The 21,084-nt window shown below is 39.7% G+C and overlaps 1 protein-coding gene across 4 annotated transcripts in view; it reads right to left on the minus strand.

Annotated features, from left to right (window-relative positions):
* The window catches only part of anks1b (ankyrin repeat and sterile alpha motif domain containing 1B), a 1,280,504-nt gene that overhangs the window by 310,719 nt on the left and 948,701 nt on the right, over positions 1-21,084 (minus strand). The gene's annotated exons all lie outside the window — the stretch shown is intronic.

Below are 21,084 nucleotides of genomic sequence, written 5' to 3' on the forward strand. Positions count from 1 at the left end.
ACATACATCTTTAGGAATTTTGGAAGAAACCTGGAGTAACCTCAAAACATATCCACTCTCACAATAAATGGATTCAAACCCCAGATGCCTGAAAAGGGAGTCTACACCACTAAGCACATGGCCACCATATAACCCTTAGAATACAATGCAATGTATAAAAAAGTGAAACAGATGCATTTATACAACACAACAATCTTAACACAGTACTTACAGCAAAACCCACCAAAGACGAGGAAAAGGATTTGAGCCCAGGGCTCATCATGCAGTTGTGCTGCCTAATTAAAATATAATAATTCAAAAAAGTTCATATTTTCCAGTAGTAATGTAACTAGGCAGCTGTGGTGGTAAGATACACTACATATAATTTGATAAATATTTGATAAATATTTTGCATGTCTTGAGTGAGTTTGAGTTTGCAGGAGTTTCAGGAGGCATGTTTTACTTCATTGATGAGAGCAGTGGTGTGCTTTGATGTTTACCAAATCAACACTCCCAGTCTTTAGGACTGACTCAGGATAAGGAATTTATGGTGGGATGGATGAAGAATGTATCCAACCAATTTGGCAAGGGGCACTGTGTTTGGACTTTGAGCCTAGAAGCCATTGCCTGAAGGAAGGCCATAAACTGACTAAACAAAGCAAATGGGGGATGAGTTGTACCTGAATTCTATTGGTCTAACGAACAAATGTTTGTGATTGGTTTTGAATTAAAGGCCATTCTGTGCTATGACGCCGCCGCACTGGTTTGTGTTTTGTTGTGAGAATGTTATAAAGTTGGTCACCCCGCCTTCACCTCTCTCTCACCATTTGACCATGTAGACAAAGCCATGATGATGACAACTCTGTCTCAACGGCCATATTTAGTCAGGCATGTGGGCTCTTTCATACTCCATTCAAAGTCCATGTGCTGGCAAAGCAAGCTAAACTGAAGATAAGCCGAGAGCTGCCTACAGACGCAAGATGCACTGCTACTTAGGCTGCAAGGGTATGGTTTGCCAATATTCAAATAGTATTCTGCTTCCTTAATATTTCTGGCCATTTTTATCAATAATACATAATTAAATGTGTAACTTAACTCCTGGCTGGTTCTTTACTCTGTATACTTGCCTGAGGTTTTAGATGTAGAAGGGAAGGAGGCAGAAGTGCTAAAGTAACTGATCATAGAGTGGTAAGGGTACGGGATTTTATACATTTAGACAAGGTCTACACAATAAAGAGCATACAAGGGGAAAATAGGATCAGCATGAAAAATTCCAAGATAAAACAACAGGATCACTCTTGTCTTTTAAGAAGTCAACCTTCTTGGAGATTTTCTTTGTAAGCAGTCTGCAGCAGTCAACCACTTTATTTCCTTTATTCCGGACATCACTGAGGTACAGTAGACAATCATCTTACCACCGTCATTGGCACCAAACACTTTATCAGGAAGTATGGCAGCAGAAGGCTCAGGTCTGCAGAGGTCACTACAGACAGTTCTATCCTGACAAAGATGTAGGCCTGTGTTTAACCCCAGAAGGAACAAAGGAACCATAAGAGAAAGGTAGACATGTGGGAAGTTATCATTACGTATAATTTATATTGTATTATAAGATTGTGATGCCTACCTTATGCCCAGTAGCACCCAGATAGTTTCAGACTCCTATAACACTGTAACTCCAATATATGTTGTACAAAATATATGGCCGGATTGACAGATATTTTCTATTGCTCTCGCACATTATCGATTTTTACATACTCATTTCAGATCCTGATCTATCTTTTTGGATGCACTACCTCACTCTGCTTGAAATTCAATCACTGGCAGGCTTCATGGTCTAGTGGCTAAGGCGTCGGACTGTAAACCACAAGGCTGCAATCTCTTACTCACTGTCTGACCTTCACCATTGCACTCCACCTGCCCGAGCTTAGCTGAAGAATTATGGAAGAAAGGTGACTGTACAAGTAAACCTCTTAAGATGACGTTTGATGTGGAAAGGTACTACATTAAATAAATTTTGCTCTTATTGCTGTTTTTTTTGGACTGCACAGACAATGTGTTCTTCATATCAGCTAGTCTCTCATTTACCTTCTGATGATCAATCTGAAATATTGGATGAAGGGCATATTTGTTAAATGAATACTTTCGATCAAAAAAAAAAAACCAAAAAGCAATAAGAGCAGAATGACAACATCTCAGATTTGTGAGTATTATAGTCATGCCGACAGAGGTGTTCAACCATGTTAACGCAACTTGTAAAAGGTTAGCATTCCATCAACCTTTGAAATGGCTAAGCAAAAAAGCAGGCCATGCATTTAACAGATTATGTGGCTGGATGCCAATGACGGGCTGCTGTCCAACCCAGGGCTGGCTGTGATCAGAGTCAGATACGGTCCAAATTCATTTGATTTTCAAAACAACACAGGTAGGGTTAAGTGCTGAATGATGAACTGTTCTAGAAAGGTCCACTGACTGTATGTCATGATAATCTGCTATTTGTCAGTAAATTTAACACATGGAGCTAATAATGAGACTTCAATGTATGTAATATATTTCACAAAGACAGTCACAGACAGTGAGAAAGAAGTGTTTATTACACATAGGAAAAGGAAAGTAAACGTAGCTTTGCTTAATGGACAATAAAATGCATCTGTCCATTACAGGGTTACAGCCAGAAGCATATAAATAAGTAAGTAAAGTAAGTAGGCATAAGCCCTAATCTTTGGATGCATCAGAAAAAACATTTGTTTTCATTTTTTATTTAAATGATGAGAGGAAAGAGCTTCCCATTGCTTGCTAGATCATTTTGGTGCTGGAAAAGATTAAAGAGATCCTTAACCTTTATTATGACCCATATTTGCCTTGAAAATATTTTCTGGAACCCCACCGTTTTGTTCATCATTCATGGCAATGTCAGCAGTCTGATCTGGAGCTCCTCATTTTCCTCCATCTTTTCTCCATTTCTGGACAGCCACATTACCTTGTGTACAGCAGCACCTTAGAGTACAACTGAGCAGAGCTACTGTCTGGTAAAGAGTGCATTCCCTACGTTCGCCATCCTCTTATAGATAAAAAAAAAAATGTTCTGTTAAATCACCTGCCCATCAAAGCATCTTTGAAACCCCATGGCTTTGTTGTTGATCAGAGCAAACAAAAATTATTTGCTTTTTTGGATGACAAGTTTGGAATCCACTCTCCAAGCATTTTTTTTTACCTGCCTCTCCAAAGATGAAGGCAAATGATATCTATTCAAGCAGAACTGGGCACAAGATACACAGAGTGACATTCTACTGTATGGCACACTCACTTACTTACACACACACTCACTCCTTTATAATGGACAATTTACAGCTGCCAACATGACAAGCACATCTTTGTGATCACTGCAGATACGGGGAGATTTCTCATATTCCTCACACTCAGTAACTGAGATGGGTTTCAAACACAAGGCTCTGGAACTACTGTGCCTCCATGCTTCCCAGAAGCATTTTTATTTAATTTCATCCATCCATCCATCCATCCAACCCACTATATCCTAGCTACAGGGTCATGGGGGTCTGCTGGAGCCAATTTCAGCCAACACAGGGCGCAAGGCAGGAAACAAACCCCGGACAGGGCGACAGCCCACTGCAGGGTGCGTGCACACACACACATACGCACTAGGGACAATTTAGGATTGCCAATACACCTAACCTGCATGTCTTTGGACTGTGGGAGGAAACTGGTGTACCCGGAGGAAACCCACCCAGACACGGGGAGAACGTGCAAACTCCACGCAGGGAGGACCTGGGAAGTGAACCCTGGTCTCCTAACTGCGAGGCAGCAGCGCTACCCACTGCGCCACCGTGCTGCCCTTATTTATTTTCAGAATTAGACAATTTAACTTTAATTCTTAAGCCTGTTCGGGTGGAGGTTGAAATCTGGTTTTAAGTTTAACTTGATTGTATGTACTGTTATTTTCTTTGTTGTATTAGATAGACTTGATTGTATGGAATGTTTTTTGTATATTCAAATAAAATCAATAAAAAAATCATTCTAAAGCCTGTACAAGTATGAATTACAATAAAGCAACGAATACCATGAACTCGCTGCTTTGCCTTTATGAGAAATGTCATATCAACTTTTGTTATTTGTAAGTAATAATGGCAATGAAGATTTATCTATCTATCTATCTATTGTGGTACCCGGCTGGGGTCATGCCCGGCCAGGATTCCCTGGAGGACCGGAGGAGGGCTTGTGCCTCCTCCAGAACACAAGTGGGCGTCCGCCATGGTTGCTTTGGGGGCCACGGGTACAGAGCTTGGAAGCTCAACCCTGTAGGGGCCCGTGGTCACCGCCAGGGGGCGCCCCAATGTCTTGGGAGCCCTGAACCTCAGCACTTCCGCCACACCCGTTAAGTGCTGGGGGGAAGAGGATTGGGGACACCCGGAGGACTTCCGGATACACCGCCAGAGCTTCCGCCACACAGGGGTGTGGTTACAAAAGCTCCTCAGGATGCACCTGGAGTCCATCCAGGGTGTATAAAAGGGGCCGCCTCTCACCAGTCATTGGCAAGAGTCGGGTGGAAGAAGGACGGAGCTCAGAGGAGAGGAGAGGAGGCGGACCAGAGACTGAAGGCATTGTGTTGTGTGGCCAAGGACTTAAGGGGTGATTGGTGCTGCAGCACTGGGTTTGTGCACTGTAAATATGAATAATAAACGTGTGTGTGGTGAAACCATCTAGTCTACCTGTCCGGGCTGTTCCCCACACTATCTATCTATCTATCTATCTATCTATCTATCTATCTATCTATCTATCTATCTATCTATCTATCTATCTATCTATCTATCTATCTATCTATCTATCTATCTATCTATCTATCTATCTATCTATCTATCTATCTATCTATCTATCTATCTATCTATCTATCTATCCATCCATCTATCTATGACAGGCTATTCAATAAGGTGCATAGGAGTCTTGATCAACTTACATATCTGCCTTCAGTAAGGTCAAAGTACAAATTTTTCAACACTTTAACCCGTTTGAGTATACACAGCAATAGTAGCAATTAAGCGTCTACTGTCAGTTCATATCTTACAGATTTAAGAAAAAAATGTTTAGAATGTCATATGCCTATTTTTCTTTTTTTTTGGTAACACTAGGTAAGATACTGCAAAATGCATCTCATTTATTCTTAGGTAACAAGACTGTTACTAACGCTTTGGGTCTTCCTAACACATAAAGCTTTTATTCATCTCTGCAATAATAAACAAAACTTTACTTTAGCTACTTTGGAGTGGTTTGAGGTGGCTTAACATAGACACATTTCTCCTGATATTACATATTTAGTTTAAGACCTGTCAATCCTTCATATTAACAAGTCATTTTACCATCATGTCAATATGCCACACTGCATGCCTATGAATATCTGATCTACTGATGTTTTTTAAGTGTTATGAAGACCAACAGAAGCCTTTGTTAAGGTCCTGTTACAAAACAGAAAATGAGTAATAGATGCATATTTGCAGTACATAAACTAAAGAGTTATCTTTTATTTATTCAGTATCATTCAAATACAGACCCATAATGAACTTGAATCCATATACATTTTTAACATTAGGAGCACAAGCCAGTTATGTGACACAGTGATGAGTTAGTGGAGGGGACTGAATTGGCAACATTGTTCCATATAGTCAAAATCTTTAACTATCAAGCTATACTACTTCTCAAAACATGATCAAAGAAATTACATTATTTTGAAGAAGCCCAACAAATTTGATCAGAAGGTATGATAAGCATGCGGTGGGTTGGCACCCTGCCCAGGATTGGTTCCTGCCTTCTGCCTTGTGTTGGCTGGGATTGGCTCCAGCAGACCCCCGTGACCCTGTGTTCGGATTCAACAGGTTGGAAAATGGATGGATGGTATGATAAGCAAGGGCAGAAGACCATGTAATATAAAAGGCCACACTTTATATTGTTAAGTGCAGTCTTTTAACGTCTTTGTCTTCCTTAAAGAAGACCACAGTCCTACAAAGGAATGAATTCCCAATACAAACTATTATGACACGGTAGTTTTTCAAATAAATGATGACAACGTTAACGACAACTGACAACGTAGAACATTTCTGGAAGGTGCGATCAGTAATATGGAGCTACAGATTTGGCGGCTTGACAGGAAAGTTGAGTAAAGTCCCCACGAACACAGAAAGCCTTTGCTGCTTTCAATATTTACTTTAGTCCTAAGCAAGACAAACCTTATCTATACATAATGAAATTAATTAAATAATTGAACTAACTTACTAATTATACTGGATTTACATTGGCACAGTGATTAGCACTGCTGCCTATCCCAGTCAGTGCCTATGTGGAGAGTCCCTGTTCTCACTGTGTCTCTGTGGAGTCTTCTCCCACTTTCCAAAGAAAACTTATCTAAACTGACCTATTTCTTGTGATTTTGCCTGTGTTCCATTTGAAAGACTGGTTCTGTATTTACAGCTGCTTCCTAATTTGGCCCCCAATACTATGTACCAGAGGTAGCTGTGGCCCTGCAATTCTGAACTATAATTAGTGATCTGATAACAACTGAATAATTACTTTACACAGCCTTCACAAATTAAGCTTCTGGAACTTACACATTGCCTTCACCAATCTTGTGTATTACTCGGATATCCCCATGACCCTCTACTAAGTAAAGAGTGTCTTTTTCTTTCTTTGAAAGGGAGACTTTGACTTCTCAGTGTTGTTGTTTGATGCAGATAAATTTGTACATGCATTTATTTCCTTTAGGCTAGATTACCACAATTCCTTTCCTTCTGGAACTAAAGCTCAGCCTATAAATAGCCTACCTTAAACAGTATGCAAAATTTCACATTAGAGCAGGAACCAGAAATTAAGAACAAGCAGGATTTCCTATACTAGCTGATCTTTAGCAGCAGTGAATTGATTTTAAAAGTAACATTTTTGTGTTAGGATAGGACAGCGATTCCATGGGTGATACTACTAATTCACAGAACTCGGGGTCTGGGTTCCGTTCACAATAAGGCTATTATCTGTGTGGCAGAGGCAAAGTACAATTAAGACAAATGTGTTTGTTGTGCTCAGATCATCAGGTGGCATGATGGCACTACGGTTGGTGCTGCACTCTCTTAGCTACAGGGAACTGGGCACAAGTCAGGTCAAAGGAATTACAGAGTTTTCACAACTAATAATGAGCTGCTTGAACTTTTCAGGTTGAAACTGTCCCCACTCCTGGGACCTGTGCTCAATTCCAGGCTTTACAACCATTAATCTGATAACAGTTCCTACTGTAGCTACACGGTTTCTCTTCATCTACTCAAGATTACTCCAACACACAAAAGAAATGAATTCCAGTGAATTTGTGACTACAGATTAGTTCAGCAAGTGCAGATATATGCCCGAGTCATCTGTTTCATGGACTGCTATTCCATCTAGCTAATTCTGATCTTTAACTCAATGCTGCTGGGACAGGCTTCAGCTCATTTGGAGAGGGTCAGAGAAATGGATGGATAGCTAGACTTTTTCATTAGAGCATAATTCTGACAAACAAGTAGAGACCATTTAGTCCATTAAGCGCATTTGGTTAACTATGGTATATTTTTAGTGCCCTATGTAGAGAGACAATATCTTTTAAGTTAAAAACAATTAAAAGCAAAGCTTCTCTTAAAGGCTGATTACATAGCACATATAATCTTCTGTTCTGATGTAACATATATGTGGATTGCTTGGAAAAGAATCTCCAACAAGTGACTGATTTATTTTCTGTTCTAGATTTTCAACATTTTCTATATAATATCTGATTCATCCATTAGTCTAATTTCTAGCCTCCTGAGTTGAATCATAACATGTTAGAAATGGGCACAAGGTGGGAAGCAACACCACAGAGGAAACCAGTCAATTGCAGGGGCCACATGCACAGACATACAAACATGCAGTATCCACCCATCTATCAGTTCATTTCCTACACCAATTCAAGATGGAAGGCACGAGAGCCTACCCTAGCTGCATTCAGGTACATACTGTAGCAAGGGACCAACTATGAACAGGGCGCCAGTCCACCGTAGGGCATGCATATGCATGGCACACTTTCACTTGCTACAGGATGATTTGGAGTTCACAATTAAATGTCCACAAAATAATAATAATAATAATTCTTTGCATTTATATAGCGCTTTTCTCACTACTCAAAACGCTCAGCAATTGCAGGTTAAGGGTCTTGCTCAAGGGCCCAAAAGAGCAGAGTTCCTTTTGACATTTACGGGATTCGAACCGGCAACCTTCTGATTGCCAGTACAGATCCATAGCCTCAGAGCCACCACTACACAAAATATTGTTTCATACTAAGGCACATGATGCATAAGATGCAGCAAATAATAATAATCATATGCATGAACCCTGCAGTGGGTTGGCACCCTGCCCAGGATTGGTTCCTGCCTTGTGCCCTGTGTTGGCTGGGATTGGCTCCAGCAGACCCCCGTGACCCTGTGTTCGGATTCAGCAGGATGGAAAATGGATGGATGGATATACTGTACATGAACCCCTTGCCAAGTTGTAGATCATATAAATCAGTCTGTGATTTTAGAAATACACAGCAATTTGTTTTATATTTCATTAAGAAACATACTGTAGATATATGGGAACCACTGTTAGGGGTTAAAAGGAATTCATTGATTTCACAATTTCATTTTTCTGTTTTATTAAATTTTTCACTGATGGCAGAAACTGGCTACTGATTAATAAATTAGTTGCAGAAAAAAATGTCAGGCACAGGGGTACGTAACGAATGAGTTCAAAATCAAAGCCCTCTTCTATAGTAATATGCAGGTAGAGCTCCAGCCATCTCCTTAAGGAGGCCCTTGATGGAAATAAGGATCTTAATATGATTTCCCAGAATACAGTAATTGAAGTGCGCTTATGACAACTTTTAATAAGAGTTTCATTGCACAGCTTTTTAAAATATCTTTTTGCTTTTTACATGCCTACCAGCTCCAGTGCTTTTTGCTCTGCACCAATGACTGAAAAATCCTTTAGAGACAGCAACAGGGATTCTAACACTTCACAAAAGAATAATGGATAGAATACTAAGAGCTTAAATTGGATTTTAAAATGTCTTGAAAAAAAATCTTTCTTCTAAAAGTTTTAAAAGGTCAGTCTCATGAAATATAAAATACATTGAAAATAGAAGGGTGCTTTTTGCTGTGACAGTTAATTGTGAAATCGTAAGCCTGAGGTTGATTGCCATATTATATGGTAGCTCTAATAAAGTATTTGATTGAACAATTATAAATAAAAAAAAAAGCAGCACAAATGCTTGTAATACGAAAGCAGCAATTTTGGACATGTACAGTAAAAGCAGGGCTATTAAACCCTGCTGTGAAAAGCCACCATGACTGCAGGCTTCCACTGCAAACTGTGTCCATGATTACAAATTCCAGCTTTTAATTGCATCTCTTCTATAGTTAAGCTTCTTAATTGTATTTGGCTCAATTTACAGATAGATAGATAGATAGATAGATAGATAGATAGATAGATAGATAGATAGATAGATAGATAGATAGATAGATAGATAGATAGATAGATAGATAGATAGATAGATAGATAGATAGATAGATAGATAGATAGATAGATAGATAGATAGATAGATAGATAGATAGATAGATAGATAGATAGATAGATAGATAGATAGATAGATAGATAGATAGATAGAGATGAGCAACCAAGTACATCCTGGGAGAAAAGGACATGTCCTACTCTGACAGGTTAGGGGAATTAAACATTTTATTTCTGAACTTCATTTGAGAAAAACTCATAAAGACCTAATCCAGGTCTTCAAAATGGCACTGATAAGCAGTTATTAAGCAGAATTATTTTAATTAAATAGGGAATCACATATCTGAGGACACTGGTGGATACTGAGAGTGATGGCAGGAAGCAATTCTTCATACAAAGGGTGATGCAGTCATGTAACTTTTAAAAAGTATATGGATATTATGAGGCAACTTTTCTAACTAGCTAACCACATGATGTTACTGGAATGAACAGTCTCCTCTTGTCTGTCGCATTTGTTATACAAGTCAACATCAAACGATTAACATGCTCCACAGAGAAAAGTCTCACCCTGACAAAACTAGCAGCATGACGAGTATTCAAAAATTTCACCATCATCACTAATGAGTAAGCTTAAGAACACGCACGTGGATCCCCCATGGCATCATGGATAATTGGCAGTGAAATGATTGTATGTAAGTGATTGTGGGCAGAAAGACATGGACATTCAAGGGAACCATCCTGTCTCCCTTTCTTTTCATCCTCGGCACAAAAAAGTGTAAGTACAACTACCACTTACTGTTTGTCAGAGATGTGCTATGATGATTCCATCTGTATGAATAGAGGTTCTTTTGAAAATTTTCTAGTCTTTTCTGAGGCTATAAAAATAATCTAGGTGTCATTTCTGAGGTTTATGCATACAGGGAATGTAATTATGTGGATATTTTCTTGATTGGAGCCTTTGTTTTGAAATTGTCTTATTTAACATCCTTTGAGACACCTTTGTGCTTGTAGACTATGAAGTGGCCATTTTGTGATTCCAGTCATCATGATGCAGGTCCTGGTTGCTACTGGCATGGCCTACAGGGTCATAGCATTGCACTAATTGGTGAGGGGTTAAAAGGTTGTTTCAACTGCCATTTTGATTCTGAGACTGGACCAAACTTAGTGACTCACTTTATTCTGATTACTGGTTATTGATACAAAGCTCTGTATTTTGGTTTATGATTTGGTTCTGACATTCTCTCTTTTTGACTTTTGGTTTTAACCCTCACTTTGCCTTGACTCGGTACTTTCTCTTGTGCCTCACTACTAATTTCTGAGCTGACTGCCCCTTTTGTAGGCAGTACACCATTATTATTGGCTATATCAAGAATAGAGAAGGGGTGGAGCATTGGAAGTCAGTGGAGGACGTTGGCAAGCAGTGCAGAGAGAACCACCTGGATTTGAAAATTGCCAAGACAAAGGAGTAACTGGTGGACATCTGGATTGCCAGTAAGCCCCTGACACTATTTACGGGAGTGGAAGATTCTTACAAATATATGAGGGGTACATGTAAAGAGTAGATTGGATTGGGTGGACAACACAGACCTATTGTGCTAAAAGGGCCAGAATAAGCTCTTCATTTCATCTCCATGGAGGCTAATGTACTGTCAGTTACGTTCTGGTTTGTGACCTGCTAGAGGAGAAACACAAGCTCAAAGGATGCTACAAGCTTGAATAAACTGATCTGAAAGGCCAGCAGTATTACAGGACTGACTATGGACTCCATCACTAATGAGCATCGGGAGGGTGAACATCGATTTTACCCTTTTAGAAGCTTCAGAAATATGGAATTAACTACATGATGTGCTGGTGTTAACAAGGCTATTTGTAGAGATCTTCCTGGCAAAATTAATTAATTTGAACAGTTCTTTTAAAATAAGCTGTTAAAACTGTGCCAAAAACTTGAGTGTTCATCACAGGTCACTAAGCTCAGAGCTTGTTTAATGACTATGGAAAAAAAAATCTTATCAGAAACCTAAGTACATACAAATACACTGGCAGCAATATGTTTTGGGGCACTGCATCTGAAAAGGCTCACGGTTTAATGCACTGGGAAAACCAGTAAGAGAATGATGAGAACTGGACTGTGTTAAGGACATAACAAGTTTTTATTATTTGTTTTATTTGTTTTTCTATCCCTCTTGTGATTTGAAAGCTGTGCCACCAGTAAACATTATGTTGCATGCAGTTAACAAACTACAAAGCACCGGCAAGTAACTATCCATACAACACACAAGCCTGGTTACTGCTTTGTGCTCTGTGCTGCCTGGATAGACTACAATCCTTCTGAATTGGAATTTACAAGTTTTAGGATGTTATTTTATGGAAATACTTCACATTATTCATCAGATTTCTCCATTTTCTATATTTATTGAAAGTGATCAAATAACGGAACTTGTTGTATGCACCCATCATGAATAGATGTTGTATTTTGGTGCCAGCTGCTTTATTGGATATGTTCAAATCATTCATTTGGTTGCAAACTTCAGCATGCGTATAGCCGCCAGGGAAGAAAGAGTGGGGGTTTGGGAATGAGGGTGGGAAAAGGCATGCTGGGAAAGTTTGGTTCTAACAGTGTCAGCAATATGTTCAGGGGCACTGCTGAACTTGAAGTTGAAGTTGAGCTTTACTTTATGCTAACATGGTTGCTAATAATTTCTCTTGGTGTTACATTTACACACTTAACAAAAGTAAATAGCACAATCTATGACACCACCACAACATCATATACAGGAGCAGTGCATAACAGTATATAACACAAAACACAAATATATAAAGCAATATGACAGAATTGCACTCCTGCCCAGTAATATATAGGGCAAGTCTTTATAAATTAAACATTATGTAGGATGGATGGAAGAATCTGGAGGTCTGGAAGAGATGGAAATGAATCAGACACTATGTTTAACCAGAGTGACTGCCATAGGAAATAAACTGCTATTTTTTTGTGTCTTGTAGTTCTTGCTGTTAGTAACATTTCCATGATGGCAATAACTGAAAGAGATGGTTACCCGGGTGAGTGTAATATTTGACTATATTTCTGTTTCTTGACCAAGACGTATACATGTCCTTATTCAAGTCAAGTTTCAGGCCTCTATGAATGACATGCAGCAGTTTGCATTCCAAAAGGGCAAATAAACTACCATACCTGAAAGTTATGTATGTAAAAAGTGAAGATGCTTCCAATGGCTGCTCTATAAAACTGGCCCAGCACAGATTGAAATTCGTGAAATTTTTAAATTGTTGGGAGAAAAAAAAACATTCACTGCTGAACTTTCTTGATGAGAGAAGTTACCTTCCAATCTCAGTTTAGACTGTGAGAGATAGAAGTGCCAAGAAATTAGAGTGATTCCATTTATAACCAGGGGAGTAGGAGGTTCTAAATTCCATAACCATTTTTGCACAATTTTCAGAGATTTCAAGTTAAGATTGTTGATGGAGTACCTCCTTCTGATATGGAACATTGTCTCCATTTGTGATTAGACCAATCATGGTGGTGCCGTGATGCACAATGAGTTGTGCTGTCCACAGCTGGCATCATCACTTCCTTGATCCCAGACACTGATAGTCATGACCATGGTGGCTAGGGCAATGAGGATATATAAACAACAAGAGTAGGTGCCAAAACAGTGTCCAGAACAAACTAATATATTGCAGTGCAGTGCAGAACAGTTATTTTTTTAAATGATAACATAATATGTGATAATAATAAATACATTTTCAGTGGGGAATAATATCAGTTAATAAAAAAATCATAAAAAACCCAAAGGAATGTTAAAAAAAGGAATAAACTTCACGGAAATAAAACCAGGTGCGTCTCTCACTGGTATCTAAGCCACCGTGCCTCGCTTAATCATTCCCACCCTTGCTCACCCATCTGATTTGCTCAGTGGGAGCAGAAACTCTGAAAAGCATAGTTAGCCTTGTAAACTGGCTTGCATACCTCCCAACAAGATCAACCTGTCACCACTGGGACACACAAGCGTGACTCCATTGTCCCACCACCTTCACAATGGCATCCATAGGATGATCTCCTGGAGCCATTCAGTCACTCCTACTCCCTGGATGCTCAGCAGGAGTGACCCTAGTCCATGAGCATCATACCTCTAACTCACCATCGGGCCAAAACCCAACAGCCAAGCCTGCTGTCCATTGCACAGGTCAGCATACACGATCATATTCACTCTCTTCTTCGATCAAAAGTTTCAGCTCTTTGATTTTCTCGCTTTTGCCCTTCATTCTCAAACCTTTCTCTTCATTTTTGAATCTCTCATTCTAGAACATAGACAAGCTACTTTAATACTCTGTGGGTGCAAGTGCCTTGCTTAAGGACTCACAGAATGTCAATGAGGAAGCTGACAGAACTGATCACACATTCACCTGCAAACATGATTAGCACAATTCTTAACTAAACACTCCAGGGCCACAATAGCACATGCATCTACACCCACAAAGCCTGAGCTACACTGTTTTTATTTCAAAGTCCTGCACCGCCACGGACCCCCAATATGTTTTACTAAAAGATGTTATTAACAAACCTGACAGGCAGTGGAGGTGAAGGGTGTTAAATGAGAACTGATAAGAACAGACATAGGAATGCAGTGCAATAGCAAGAAAGAGTCACACTTCTGAGAGACTGTTGGCCCAAAATCCACTAAGAATTCTTTGAGTTTTCCATCAATTCAGTCAATTTCTTCAAACTGTGATATCAAAATCCTTGGCTACAGAGAACTGCAGACTGCCCCAGCAGCAAAGAGTAAAATGCAGGAACCAGGCCTTGATCAAGAACTAGTCCATAACTGCTTGCTCAATTCGTAACAACAGCCTGTTTGGCCAGAATAATTTAGAGCTACTCATTAATTTAACCTACATGTCCGTCAATTGCAGAAGGAAAACTGGAGCACCTGGAGCAAAATCTACATGGACATGATTAGTCCATGTAAACTGAACACAGACAGTGACTGAGTTTCCATGACCTGTAAGCCACAATCCCTAACTACCACACACTATAATAGATTACTTTGTGTATTGTGCAGCAAACATACTCTAATCAACAGTTTGCACATGATAATGATTTATGTTTGAAATGGTTATGTAGACAAACAGCTGATTTTTTTACTATATTTACATTTTTACACAAATATTTAGCTTGCTTTACACACACATTTACCCTGTACTGGCAACCCATGACACCATGCAGGTTGCAGAACAAGCCTTTTAAAATGTAAGCCTCCAAAGAAAAATCAGAAAAAAACATTATTATCAGTGAAATTGTCAGAGTTTCGGAAGACCATGTGAGAAGAGGTATACAGTAGATGGTGTGATATCCATCACTGGGAAATGCAAGTAGTATCTGAAAAGATGATACAAAATGGATAGAAACAATACCCTCTTATCTATTGTGTCTTCTGCTCTTAACAATTGAGCACTGTCTTGATGAAAGTCACCATACCAAACAGCCTCTGGAGTTCGTTCTAAACCCTAACCACCTGGGCACAACTTAAGAATCAGAAAGATAACTCAGAAGTAGAGAAGAAAGTTGTCCATGCTGCTGCTCTGCCAGAAACCTTTGTTCTGATGCTGATGCTATGCCCTCCCTGTCACTACAGCTACTTGAATGTTCCAAATTAAAGGAGCATTAAAAGCTAAGTGCCATCTTCCTGTAATGTTTGTGTGTTTTGTCCTCCACCTCCTGTTCTGAGGTGTGTGGGGGTGTTTCTGGGCTAGTATTAGGCTCATGTTGAAAGATTTTAACATTTCAGGAAGCATTGCAAAACACCTAGAAATTAACAATCAGTGTTGTCAGAGTATTGCATTTCTCCAGAAACAGAGATCAAACACAAATATGCTTTTTGTAACCAACACAAATTCGTAGTTGGCTGAGTCGCGTTTGATGCACATACAGCTAAAACATTATGTCAAGAATCAAAAAAGAGTCAAGGAATTCAAATAATAATTTTACAAGATGCAAACAAAGCTAAAGTCAAAGCAACAGTTTCCTGTAAACAAACTTTTTTTTTTTTTATTAAGTGAAGAGGAAAAACCATGTAATGCGGCAGAAGGCTGCTGCTTAGCAACCAACATGGCCAAAATAGTATTGTAAGGCAGCCTTAAACAAAAAGTGTCAATAAACATGAAAACTTCACCTGCTGCATCATTAAAACATTTTACTTAATTTACTTAATCAAAAAGAGAAAGATTTTAGGAGGTGTATAAAGTCCAAAATGGGAGAAGCACTCATGGTTAACATGTTGCCATTCCTTCAATATAATGCTGGAAACAAAAATGATATACACATGTAAGCCACACCATTAAAAGGTGAAGTGAATAGCACTAATTATCTTGTTACAATGGCACCTGTCAAGGGGCTGGATATTTTAGGCAGCAAGTGAACAGTCAGTTTTTGAAGGTGATGTATTGGATGCATGAAAAATGGACAAGCATAATGATCTGAGTGACTCTGACATGGGCCAAATTGTGATGGCCAGATGATTGGGTCAGAGCATCTCCAAAACGACAAGTCTTGTGGGGTGTTTCCCATATGCAGTGGTTAGTACCTGACAAAAGTGGTCCAAGGAAGGACAACCGGTGAACTGGCAACAGGCTCATGGGCACCCAAGGCTCACTGATGTGCATGGGGAGTGAAGGCTCGCCTATCTGGTCCATTCCAACAGAAGAACTACTGTAACACAGATTGCTGAAAAACATAATACTGGCCATGAGAGAAAGGTGTCAGAACACACAGAACATCACAGCTTGCCGTGTATGTGGCTGTGTGGCTGCTGACTAGTTTAGGAGACCCTGCTGTCCCCTGTCCATTGCCGAAAGTGTCTATAACAGGCATGTAAGCATCAGAACTGGAGCAACAGAAGAAGTTGGCCTCATCGGAAGAATTATGCTTCCTTTAAAATCATGTGAACAGCAGGGTGCATGTGCATTGTTTGCCTGTGGAAGAGGTGGCAGCAAGTTGCACTGTGGGAAGAAGGCATGTCAAAGGAGGCAGTATGACGCTCTGTGTAATTTTTCTCTAGAAACCTAGGGCCCTGACATTGATCTGGCTGTTACTTTAATATGTACCACTTACCTAAACATTTTTGCAGGCCATGCACACCCCTTCATGGCTATGGTATTTCCTAATGGCAGTGGTCTTCTTCAATAGGATAATGCACTCTGTCTGCCACATTGCAAAACTTGTTCAGGAATGACTTGAGGAACGTGATGAAGAGTTCAAGGTGTTGACTTGGCTTTCAAATTCCCCAGATCTCAATCTGATCCAGCATCTTTGGAATTTGCTGGAAAAATTGAATCAGATCTATGGATGCTCCTCCTAGCAACTTACAGATATGCTGCTAACGTCTTGGTGCCAGATGCCACAAGATACAGTTAGAGATCTTGTGGAGTCTATGCCTTGATGGTTCAGAGCTGTTTTGGTGGCATGACGGGGGTCCTACACAATAGTAAGCAGGTGGTTTTAATGTTGTGGCTGACTGGTATAAGTCCCAGAATTGCGCATACAGCCAGATAAGGGATTCAGTGTCACAATACAGAATATATACATTAAATACACTAGACTATCATTTCTGTGTGCAGAATGTGGCCAACATGGGCTGTAAATCACAAATTTGTGTACCACTTACCATTTCTCTGTAACAGAGAAATCATTAGGGTGTAAGTTGAAATTAGCCTACAGCAGAACAGGACAGGCAGGAGGCACAGAATAGCCCCAATTCTCTATGACACTCAATTATTCAATCCTTTTTTTGACTATTTATTTTTTCTAAGCTCTTTTCTCATCGGTCACTAAAAATAACAAGGAAACACGATGATGATTGAGGACCTGAAAGTTTTACTGATTGCTCTGAAAAACATTCTTACTGAAGTCTCTGTAATGTATACTTTATAGGGCACTGTCTATAACCAAGTCTTACTCCCCAATCGGGCTAAAACCACCTTACTGTATACTTGCCAATGATACTCGTTTCATCCTAAAATTCAAATCCAATCTTTAGGCTGATCTCCCAAATTAGCTACTACATTAACATTTCTAATAAAATTACATCTTTACTGATCTCTGTCCCATCACTGTCAGTGTGGACTTGAGTTTATATAATCATCCTGTACCTGAGTGAGTTTTTGTTTGGGTACAAAAGCTGTCCTCTCACAATCCAATGACGTGCATGTTAAGCTTACCTATGAGTCTAAATTAAATAGAAGTGAGTGAACGTGCATTTAGTGTGCCCAGTGATGGGAGTGATGCCCTATCCAGGGCTGGCTCATGCTTTGTACGCAATGTTTCTAGAGTGTGCTCTACTTTCCTTAAATTGGAATAAACAGTTTTCAAAAATGGATGAATGATCATTTGTACTGAAACTTGAATGTGCTGCTCCTCATCTCATTTTTAGGTTTGCATTATTGCATTTAATTACAGTACTACCACAATGGAGACATTATATTTAAAATGCAAATGCAAGCTTTAAAGCTCAACCCTGTAAGGGTCACCGCCAGGGGGCGCCTGGATGCCTATGTAGCCCTGGCCCCACCTGGAAGTGTTGGGGGGACGAAGACCAGGGACACCCGGGGTGCTTCCGGGTGCGCAGCCGGTACTTCCAACACACCATGAAGGGCTGGTAGAAGCTAATTGGGAGGCACCTGGAGCATGTCCGGGTAAGCTTCTAAGGGGCCGCCTCCCTCTATTCGATGGCTGGAGTTGGGAGAAAGAAGGCAAGAGCTTGGAGAAGAGGAGTGGAGGAGGACTTGAAAAGAGAGGCATTGTTGAGGGCCTGGACTTTGGTGTGATTGGTGCTGCGGCACTGGATTGTGTGTGGCATAATTGTAAATAATTGTGTAAATAAACGTGTTATGGTGCATTTAACGATGTCTACCTGTCTGTGTCCAGGCTGTTCCCCACAAGGCCTATCTACTAAAAATCTGGGCTTTATAATATTTTTGTTAGCAAAAGAAAATGAATGTCAGACTTTGAAGTTACGTATCCTGGTTGTTAAATTAAGATAACAGTTCCAAACTAAATGATGTAAGGAGTTTCATCCTGTGTCATCCTGACTTCCCATGCAGTGCTCACCGGAAATGCACAAGCCTTATAAGGTTGCCCGGAAGCCAGCTGAACATTTGTACAGCTTGATATATCCACCTACTGTATAAATGTAAGCCATCTCTAACATAACTACTCTGTCTTCATGCACAGTCTGTTTCCAAGGCAACAACACAATGAACCTCATAAAGCTAATAAGAAAAACAGGGAAAGAAATGTCTGAAAATAAATCATTACTCTCTCTGCTTGACTTTAGAGGGGTTCTTGCCATCCACTATGGAATGAATCAGGCTTACAAATTTATTAACCTTAAATTTAACAAGAATAATATGTAGATTTTTAATGCTCTCTTATTGTCCATCCATCCATTATACAACCCGCTATATCCTAACACAGGGTCACGGGGGTCTGCTGGAGCCAATCTCAGCCAACACAGGGCGCAAGGCAGGAACAAATCCCAAGCAGGGCACCAGCCCACCACAGGGCGTGCACACACACCAAGCACACACTAGGGACAATTTAGGATCGCCAATGCACTTAACCTGCATGTCTTTGGACTGTGGGAGGAAACCCACGCAGACACAGGAAGAACATGCAAACTCCATGCAGGCAGGACCCGGGAAGCGAACTCAGGTCTCCTTACTGAGAGGCAGCAGTGCTACCCACTGCACCACCGTTCTGAAGTAATTCAAACCAGCTATTCAAAAAAAAAAAAAACAATACAATATTTTACTGCTTAATGATTCACAAAACAATTCATGATTAATATATAGCACAACACATATAATGAAAAAAATAATAATTCAATGGACAGTAAAAAAAAAAAAAGGGAGTAAAGTTGACTAGCAAAGTGGCAAGGATAAGACTGCCTGCATTTCAACAATACTTTTATTCTGTTAAGAAGACATTTGCAGAGGTTTTGGAACTAGATTTTTAAAATGATTTAGGATTAAGGAGCGCAAAAAGAAGGCAATAAAAGCGGCTTACTTCTGATTGAAGCAAAGCGATTCACATTTGAGGTTTTATATCTTGAGAGGGAATAAAAACCTGCCCTCAAGTTTCTGTGTTATTCTGACCTGATAAAACTGCCTCTGGCTGATGAGATTCCAGATAATGTTCAAGTGAATTTGCATCCAACCATGTACATATCATGAATATTAAGCGTATACTTGATGGGATTCAGATAGGCTGGGAGACTTGTACTGCCAAGCAGAGTGTCTTAAGAACCTGACACTGAATCATCATAAGTGCTTCAACAGTGCAAAAGTTTCAGTAAAGCCACTGACATTAATATTAATAGTTCCGCTAAAGCCAAAGTAAAAGAAAAAATGTAATGTTGAATGCCAAAATTACTCCAGTCTGAAACATCTGGGCAAATTTTCTTTATGCATACTGTATGCAGATAATACAGAAGAACCCTGAGAAAACAGTTTGTTCTGCTATGTACATTGAAATGTTCAAGACATGTCATGAAAAACATGGCAGAGTTCACTAGGAGTCTAGAAGTCTCAAGCAATATATTTTTTCCATTCCTTGTCTCAACTCTAAATTTTGTCTTTTCAAGGATAATCCTTAGATGGCCCTCCGAAATCCACATTAAAATGTACTGTACATCTAAACCACTTCCAGAATTCTTCCAGCAGACTGGAATATTACAAACACAGGTGCATCAGTTAGTTACATTAGTGAAGTGAAATGAACTATTTCCTATTATCGAAGAAGACACATAAAAGTGACCTCTGTCAAGTCCTAAATTGTATAAGAGAAACTAACGCTGATGATGAGTCCCCAGCTCCAATGACCATATATTAAAATAAGCACACCAAAAAAGTTGCTACCTAAAAACAAGTTCAAGGATGATTAGCAATACATTGACTGAAATAACTAAACAGAGATTTTGAACCAGATTGAAGCTACCTGTGTTGCTTTCATCCAAACAAGGAAATGACAGGAGCAGGAATGGGAATAGGAGCATCTCACACGAGTGACTGAGCAAGCTACTCACTGAGTGGTTGGCAATAACAGGGGGAATTTTCAGATAACTCAGCAGGTGTCAAAAGCCAAACAAAACCATGTGAAAAATGCTGTTGGGAGCAAAAAGCAGACTTAAGTGGATACCTGACTAGGTAAGAAATCATCAGAGTTCAATCAGTTATCCAGCCAGAAGTGAAAGCCTGAAGATAAGCATCTTGCAGCCATCCAGTGGTACTCCCTAGCTAGAGCAACATTTTTGAACATTGCTGGAAAGATGATTTCAGTTGTAAATATGAGATCCATCTGTTCACCGCCTGTTCAGAGCACATTTATCTGTTGTGTGTCCTTTAGCATGAACAGTTTAGGTCTTCCTGCTCTCGACAGAGATAGTTTCACTTGCTGAACATATATGGTTAACTTAGCATTAGGAACCTTATAGCAATTAAATAAACCACAAATTGGATTGACTTGTTTTGTTAGAATAACTCTGATTT

The sequence above is a fragment of the Erpetoichthys calabaricus genome, chromosome 1 (assembly GCF_900747795.2).
Source record: "Erpetoichthys calabaricus chromosome 1, fErpCal1.3, whole genome shotgun sequence".
In the NCBI taxonomy this organism is placed as follows: domain Eukaryota; kingdom Metazoa; phylum Chordata; class Cladistia; order Polypteriformes; family Polypteridae; genus Erpetoichthys; species Erpetoichthys calabaricus.